This window comes from Notamacropus eugenii, chromosome 5 (genome assembly GCF_028372415.1).
Source record: "Notamacropus eugenii isolate mMacEug1 chromosome 5, mMacEug1.pri_v2, whole genome shotgun sequence".
Taxonomy (NCBI): Eukaryota; Metazoa; Chordata; class Mammalia; order Diprotodontia; family Macropodidae; genus Notamacropus; species Notamacropus eugenii.
Window position 1 is genome coordinate 126181021 of NC_092876.1, and position 8657 is coordinate 126189677.

Consider the following 8657-nt stretch of genomic DNA (forward strand, 5'->3'; position numbering starts at 1 on the left):
AAATTATGTGCCAGGCATTGAACTAAGTACACTTATCACATTTGATCCCTATAAGAACCCTAGGTGATAGGTGGTATTATTATCCCCACTTTACAGATGGGGAAAACAGGCTAAGTGACTTTCCCAGAGTAACACAGATAGGGAGTGTCTGAGGCTGGATCTGAGCTCAGGTCTTCTGGGCCCAGAGCTCTACCCACTGAACCACCTAGCTCCCTCTAGAAGGCAGGGCAGTTAAATCCCCATTTGTAGAAGAGGAAAACTGACACCCAGAGAGACAGGCAGGAGGGGAAGCTGGGGGCATGCCTAAGGTCACAGAGTCAGAGCCAGGAATTGACCTTGAACACACAAGTTTCCATATTTTGAGACCAAGGTTCTTTCCACTATGACATGTGGTCCAAGGGAATGGTATTATTCATGGAGTCAAGATGCCCCCTGCTGGTTGTGTGTATTTTTTAGACAATTCCAATCTTGGTCAATTTAACATTCTAAGACCTTTTTTTCTATTTGGAGGGTACTAGAAGGCACTAAAAAAAGGGGGGGTCATGAGGGTCATTGAAGAATTTAAAAAAAACACAAGAAAACAAAAAGAAAGCTAGAAGGAATCATGGACAAGCAGGCCAGCTTTGAAAGTTACATGCTGAATTTATTATATACTTAGAACAAAAGTAAGCTCAAAATCATAGATATTTGTTCATTTACAGTTTTCTGGGTCTATTCTGTATTTGGAAATGTGTTCCTTATTTGGTGTTAATTTCAGAATTTATAATTAAAAAGACCCATCCTAGCTTATGTCTTCAATGAACCTAGTCTTATTGGAGTCCCCAAATATTCACAGGTAACTGAATACAATTTGAGGAGGAAGGCAGCTTCCTGTAGGAGGTAGTCTCTGAATTGAGCCTCGGAGGACCCTAGAGGGTGTAGAAGTAAGACAATGCTGCATTCTAGCTATGCAGAAAAGCCTGTGGCACATCATGGACACAGGAGATAGAATCATGAGCCTGGTAAACAGTCACTGGTCCCATTTGGCTGGAATTGAGTGTGTGATGCAGAACATGGCAAAATAAGTCTGAAAAGATTGGCTTGGACTGGGAAAGGAAGATCTTTAAATGTCAAAGTGATGAGTCTCTGTTTTACCCTAGAGGTGATCAGAAGCCACTGGAAATTAATGTGCAGGGAACTAATAAGGTCAGATGTGTGCTTTAGGAAGATTATTTATGTAGCTACAATTAGAATAATATCTAGCTTTTATATAGTGCCTTAAGGTTTGCAAAGTGCTTTATAAATATTTCATTTGATCCTCACAATAACCTGGGGAAGTGGGAATTATTATTATCCCCATTTTACAGATGAGGAAGCTGAAACAGATTAAGTGACTTGCTGAGGGTCACACAACTAGTGTCTGAGATCAGATTTTAACTCAAGTCGGTCTGATTCTAGGTCCCTTGTGCTACCTTACTGCTACCTTGCTATCTCAAAATTGTGAATTTATCTTTGAACAATGAATAATGAAACTTCTTTTTGAAAAGGGGTTTATAAACTTCACCAGACTGGCAAAGAGGACTGTGACCCAAAAAGGTTAAAAATTCTGAATCTAGAAAAGAAGAGGAGTGACCGCAAAGAGCCAAGACACTTTCATTGAGAACAGATCATACCAGAGGAATCTCATTTTTGGACCGTGTTATTAGGCTGGTAGATCAGGGAGCTGTGACAGATGTAGTTTATATAATTTTAGCAAAGTATTGACAAAAGTCTTATGCTATTTTAATGGAAAATAGGTAGCTATACAAGTTAATGTAGGGTACAATTAGGAAGAATCAGAACTAGTTGAGTGTGAGACCTAAGAAGTGTCCATTAATGGCTACACGTCAACTCAGAGAGTGGCCTGAGAATTCCGGGATCTTGGCAGCGGTGAATTTGGAAATATTAAAGGTTTCCAGAAAAGAAGCTCAGGGACGATGCTTTAATAAGTCTGCAGATGACGAAGCTCACCCAACAGCCCTCCACAGGCTGAGCGCTGGGCCTGATGCATCACGCAAGCCTGGGATGTTCTCCCTTCTCTCCCTTGCCTCATCTCAAAGCCCACCTCCAGCACGAGGGCGTCCCTCCCGAGTTATCTTTAACACAGGTAACACACGTGTTTCATGCATGTTACACGTGTGCTCGTGTGTGCCCTCCAATTCTTAACCTTTTTTGATGTCATGGACTCCATGAGCTGTCCGGGAGAGTTTATGGCCCTTCTCGGAATACTGCTCTTAAAATTTAAAAGAAAATGCATAAAGTGAAATGCCAAGGATTACATGTGGAAATGCAGTTCAGAACTGCCCGCCGAAGACACGTCTCTCCTGCCGCTGTTCGCGTGGCAAAAGGGACAAACCAGATGGGGCTGGGGTTCAGAAAGCTGACCATTCTACATCAGAGGAAACTCCACGGCCTTCCGAGGGAAGGTCTGCACCGGGGCGAGGGGGTTTGGAGGAACTGTGGTGAAAGGTGCCCACGCAGGCGCTGCCCGTCTTTGTGGTTTCCACTGTTTCACCTTGTAAGACGCAGGCAGGTCGGATACAGCTCAACCGGGGCTGTGCGGAGGCTGAAGAGGACTTGGCAGCGCCGCCTGTCTGCTCACTCTGGTCTTGGGCGGCCATTAAATGTTCATGGTATTAAGCACCTGAGAATTCCAGGCACCAAGTGTTGGGGCCCCTTCCCTCCGGGAGCTCCGTGCACGCAAGGAACCTGCGGGATCCGCGGGGAAGGCGGCCTGGAGAAGCTGAGGCTTTAGCCGGAAGGCGGGGCCGGGCGGGGCCGGGGCCGGCGGGGCCGAGCGTCCCGGGGCCGGCGGGGCTGGGGCCGGCGGGGCCGAGCGTCCCGGGGCCGGCGGGGCCGAGCGTCCCGGGGCCGGCGGGGCCGGGGCCGGCGGGGCCGAGCGTCCCGGGGCCCGCGGGGCTGAGCACCCAGGCGGGACTGCTGGGCACGTCCTGGGGAGCTGGAAAGAAGTACAGTTCAGCGGAGCGCTGGGTTTTGTGGTTCAAATGACTCGTTGTGGGAAAGCGCAACTTTCAAATTATGGAAATGTTTTAAAATTTTAAAAAGTTATTAGAATATTAAAAAAAAGAGCGTACGGAGCCCTGGTTAGGCGCTCCTAATCTACGAAATACAAGTCCCTTATGTCTGTGAACCAATTCTCCAAACCTAGCATGATGCCTGGGATATGAGAAATCTTGAATAAAGGCTTGTTGAGTCATTGAGGAAATTTAACAAATGCAATTTAATACAATTTCATATATTTGAATAAAGGTAAAAAGGTTTACATTGGGTTAAAAAAAATTAAAATTTACAAATACAACTTGGGGGAGGGGCAGCCCTTTCCTCCCGACCCTGACTTTTTAACTTGGCCTAGGAACTAGTTCGGAGAGCGAGGCTGCTCCGGGAAGGAGGCGGGGCGTTGACCCGACCAGGACGCTGTTCATTGGTGGATAGTCTGCCCCGTGGATGGGAACGAGGCTGCGTCCAGAGCCGAGAACGAGGCTGCCCCGCCCAAGCCCACAGCCTTTAAGAGCAGAGCCCCTGGGGGGCCGCGGCAGATGCCGTTTAGCCGGCAGCGCGCCGGGGTGTCGTGGTATTAGATGGGGTTTTAGTTAGAACTTCAGAGAAATTCGGGAAGCTTTGGGCGGGTGTTTTCTGGCAGCCTGCTCCTGAAATTCATCTTTAGGGGACTTGGGCGCCGGAGGAAGCCTTTGTGGTGTCTGCCTTCCATGGTCCCCAGGCTCTGAGAGGCCAAGGAAGCCGGGGGGAATGAGGATGGCGGGGGAAGGGAGAGATTGGGGCTGGGCCTGGGAAAGGACCAGGCCGGCCGGCCCCTGCGTGCCCTAGGGCCGCGCTGGGCGGTGCCAGCCTTCCCCACCTGCTGCTATGAGGTCCTGTGGGCCGGGTGGTGCCAGGGAATCCTTTCCCGCACGACGGGGCCAGCCTCGTTTCTCCTACACCCCCCACCCCCAAGAAGGGGAAGCCGTCAGAGATACCGCGGGGTTTCCCGACAACGGGGACCCTGTCACTGCTTTCTACATTCGAACCCCAGTTAATGTTAGAGAGGGAGTGCGGTAAAAGAATGACCGGCTCAAGTGTCCACCCTAAAAAGCTGCTGGGCTACCGGTTGCAGGCTAATGCGCTGGAGTAGCCAGTCCTTTCTAGGTTCCCTTCATTCCTCCAGAGCTATCGGGGCCACCTTGCTACCCCCACCCCCCAAACAGATGCCGTTGAAGAAGCTACGGAAAACCGGCCCACTTTGCTTCACAATGGCCAAACACTTTGCAGCCTTTCCTAACTATTGGAAGATGTGGCATAGGAATAGGCAAGGGTGGGAGAAGGTGGGACCGCGGGGGTCCTCTTTCCATAGCAATCTAGGCTGAGTGGCAATATAGAAATCCCAGAACGAAGTAGAGAAATTGTTTCCTCCTCTTGCCATTAGCAGCTAGTTACTTGTATTTAACTTTTAGGAGTGTAGACGCCATGGCATACTCTAAATTTGGGTTCCCTGCTCTGGGTTGGAGAGGAGGAATGAAAAGGTGAATGAGAGCTACATGGATGTATGAGTTTGCCTACCTGGCAAAATGTTATTTATTTTAAAGGAAAGAACTTCTATTCTCTACTGTTAGTAAGCAACAAAGATTATAGGATAGGCTTTGAAGATTTAAAAAGAAAAACTAAAAAATACAAGTATTTCAAGCGTTAGTGAAAGGAGTAACCTAAGTCACGAAGCTAGTAGTTTTCTGGGACTTCTAATCTTTGATGTCACAATTTCCCTGGGCTACATGAAGAATAATCTATAGGTATTCTTTGGGTAGGTAGGAAGGGCCACAGAAGACTGTGAGATGCACTCTTATTTGGGAAGCAGTTTTTAAAAAGCATTGACCTATAAATGAGATATCAGGAAAAAGGGGAGAAATAATATTCTAGGGAAATAGGACTTTTTTTTTTTTTTTTAAAGAAGTGGAGAACCTGTCAGCCTTTTCTTGCTGCTTAGACAGCATTACAGGAATGTATTAAATGCTACAGGGGACTTGGGGTCTTAATTTTACCTCCTGGAAAGGTGGTTATTCAAAACGTAGTTATTAATCCATTATATATGTACAAGGCCTAAGGTATACAGAGGCACACCAAAAAAAAAAAACAATAAATGTCCGTTATAAAGGGACCAGTATTTTCCCAAGCAGAAGGGGTGAAAGGAACTGAAGAAAGGAAACTTGTTAGGGAACTTAAGTTGGAGAAATGGGATAGGAAATAACCTGGGGGAGTGGAGACACTTGTCAGTGGAGAGTTTGATAGTACCAGGAGCTCATTCCAGTCTTACCTGAATTAGTCAGATTATTATTGGTTTACATACTTGCCATAGGTTTTCCTGTGGGTTAGTGTGGGAAAGACAAATTCAAAGAAAGCTTTGGAGATATCCAGTTTTACAGTAGGATCAGCTGGGTCTAATCTGGCCTAAAATAGTCTAGCTCCTCAGGTGGGTGTGAGTCATAATTGGCTAAGGAGCTTGAGTGCAGGCAGGTGACTTTCTTGTGGTCAGAAGGATAGTTTTCTGAAGATTAATTTCTTCCATATCTCTTAATTATCTGTCTCAGACTTGTATTTACAGATAAGAACCTATAGTTACTACTAAGGTGAACAAGACAGGTCATAAGGAGGAAGAGAATACTGACTTGGCCTCCATCCTGGAAGGAGAACCACCCTGTGAAGAATTTTTCCAAAATTGCTGTTATCTTAAAGTGAAGCCTAGATGAGGTGGGAATGAGATATAGGCAATAAAGGTGGGGGCGGGGAAAGTGACTTGTGTTCATCCTAGGAGTGTAAATACTGAAAACCGAAAACAGCCTTGGTCTTAAAAGAGCTTACCTTTTGTTACAGCCAATGGGTAATTTGGCATGGGGATGGGTGTGAAGATGTATGTTGGAAAATCCAGGCAAGGAATTCCTGGGATTTGGATTTTACATGTCAAAACCTTTTTGTCTGGGAAGGTTTCTAAGTTCACTAGTGCCAAGACCTCATTTATTATCTGTATTTCTTGAGTCTACTCATAATCCTCCCCTGTTGCCCTCTCTTGCCCAGACCTTAGGGTCAATTTCTTGCTAATCCTGAACAGTCAAGGAGTGTGTCTTTAACTATAATCTGGTCCTCCACCACTCTTAAATCTAATCTTAATTGAATTATCGAGTGGCTCTTGAGCAGGTTGTTCCCTTCTCTGGTTACATAAAGGAATTCTGCTAAAATCTCCTTATTCTGCCAGTAAATGGGGATTCTGTGAATGATGTGTACACAAAAAGTATTCTCCCTTAACCCCCATAACCTTTCAAGTTTCCCTCCCAAATTTATTTCCTGTTGGTAAGAGACAGAGGATCTCTCTGCCCTGTTTAGTATCCTCCAGAAAAATCACTTGTTTTTTCCAACCTGTAAATTTACAATGGGGTTCCTGGTTGGGCCAGAGGAGGAAGAACCCGAGCCCCCCTGTTAATCCTCCTCAAAGGGTGAGGAGAAAGGAATTCCTTCTCAGTTCCAGACATTCTGTTAAAATGTCTAGTTTTCCCACAGTGGTAGCAGGAAAATGCTACCCATCCACTGATGAGGGTCAACTCTTTGGCTTCCTTTTGCTCTCCCAGTTTCTGTTTCCTCTTTGGTTTTGCCGGCTAGGAAACTCATTCCTCCCTTTATGTAAGGCTTTTTCATAACCTCTTTTACTGCCTAGACCATGACTCAAGCCTTCTGTCTTTGTTTTTCATTCTCTTTCTGGACGTAAACCTTTTGGGCTTCTCTCAATAAGAGTCCTCTGAGAGTCTCGCATGTTCCACCTCTTGATCTTTTGCAGTTTTCGGTTTATGTCCAGCCCAAGCCTTGGTTACAAAGTTTATGTTCAACATCCCCTGGGTCCACAGGATCTTGAGGATTCATACCTGAATACTTCCTCATTCTTTACCTCATCCTTTTCTAAAAATTGTGAGGGAGATTAATTCTTTTCCTGATCTTATCTCCAAGGGGGCTTTATTTATATTCTGAGATTTTGGCAGGGCCCCTTTCTTTCGCTCTGTTATTAACTCTTTCAGATTGTGCATATGCCTACGATGTTCTCCTGTCATTTGGAAATTTCCTGTCTGCTGCTAGTACTCCAGGGCCAGACTGTCTCCTTCCCCCTCCATTGCAGCCCTTCTGCTCATTTCCTTTCCCTCCCCTGTAAAAAGGGAGAATTAAGTATGGACACATCAGCTGAGCCCAAGTGTATATATTAGGGCCAAGAACTGCTCCAGCTGTTTTGATAGTCCCACCTGTTCTTCAGTCAGGGACTAGATTTTTTTCTTGAAGTTCCTAACTTCATTTGCACTTGAGGAGTTGGGGTTGGTTTTACAAACCCCAATTTCTTCCCCTCCTATAGGAACTTGTCTTAATGGGTGCATGGGGAATTGCTTTGGGGCTAGATGGAGGCTGGAAGTTTATCAGATCCTGCTTACATTGATCTAACTTTTTTTGCAGCCTTCCTTAGGGCCCTCTTTGCCTGTCCTCTTGCTTCCCTTGTTTCTCTCCCCTAGGCTCCTTAATCTCTGCTGAGGGGTCCCTCTTTCTCTTGAGGGACTTGATCTATCAGGAGTGGAAGTGGGAGGGTAGTAGGGGGTGGCAGGAGAGAGCGCAGTCCCATGAGTTTTTCTCCTTCCTTCACCAGGAATAATAATGTCCCTGTACTTACCTCCCTTCTAGTAGGAAGCATAGTCTGACTTCTCTTTGTTAATAGAAGTTTTAGAGTTTACATACAAATTCAAGGCCTGGCATGTCTAATCCTTATCTGCCACAAATGTTGGCCAAAATACTGAAAGTTTTAAGAATTGGTTCATTTGGCTACTGAAAATAACAATATTTAATCATCTTTTTCATGTCTTTTCCCAAGGTAGACTAGCCCGATTAGCCAGCATCTTCCCCAGTAGACTGTTTTGGGGAATATCCAGAGGATTCTCCACATCCTCCCCATGTATCTTATTTATTTATTTATTTACTTTAAGAGCTGTTACTCCTCATCTTAGGAATTTTTCTCCAAGTCCTCCAAGGACTGGTCCACCTAAGATGAAATCCCAGACCTACAAGGCAGTACTTTAAGCCACCAATCTTTCCTACTTATATTGACTTGCATTCCACTTACATATCTCCTTGATATGTTCCCTCTTCCCCTTAATATAGGGATTGTGCCTAATTTTGTGCTATTGCTTCCCCCTGGACGGAGAAGTTAATATTAATGAAGATAGTTAAGCATGCTCAGTAGTTGGGGGTTGGTGACCAATACATGATCCCTCGAGTTACAGCTGCGTGGCACATTTCATTCCTTGTGACTTTTCAACTGCCAGTCATGCCATCATCTTGATGTCCTGGTCCTCTTTGAGAACGAAGGACAAACACAACAACAAAAACAGGATGTGCTCATCTGTTAACGCTGCAGTTTTTTAGCCAGGTCTGTGTGTGACAGTATTTGTGAAAGCAGGACTCCGTATAGATTTCTTTATCTCACAGTGAAAAACAGTTGGAACTGTAGTTTGAGCTCAGAAAATGTCCACTGAAAATTTGTGTGGAGAAAAGACACATTTTAACATCTGACAGCACAGGAAATGTATAAAGCAGCTTTTGTGATTCGA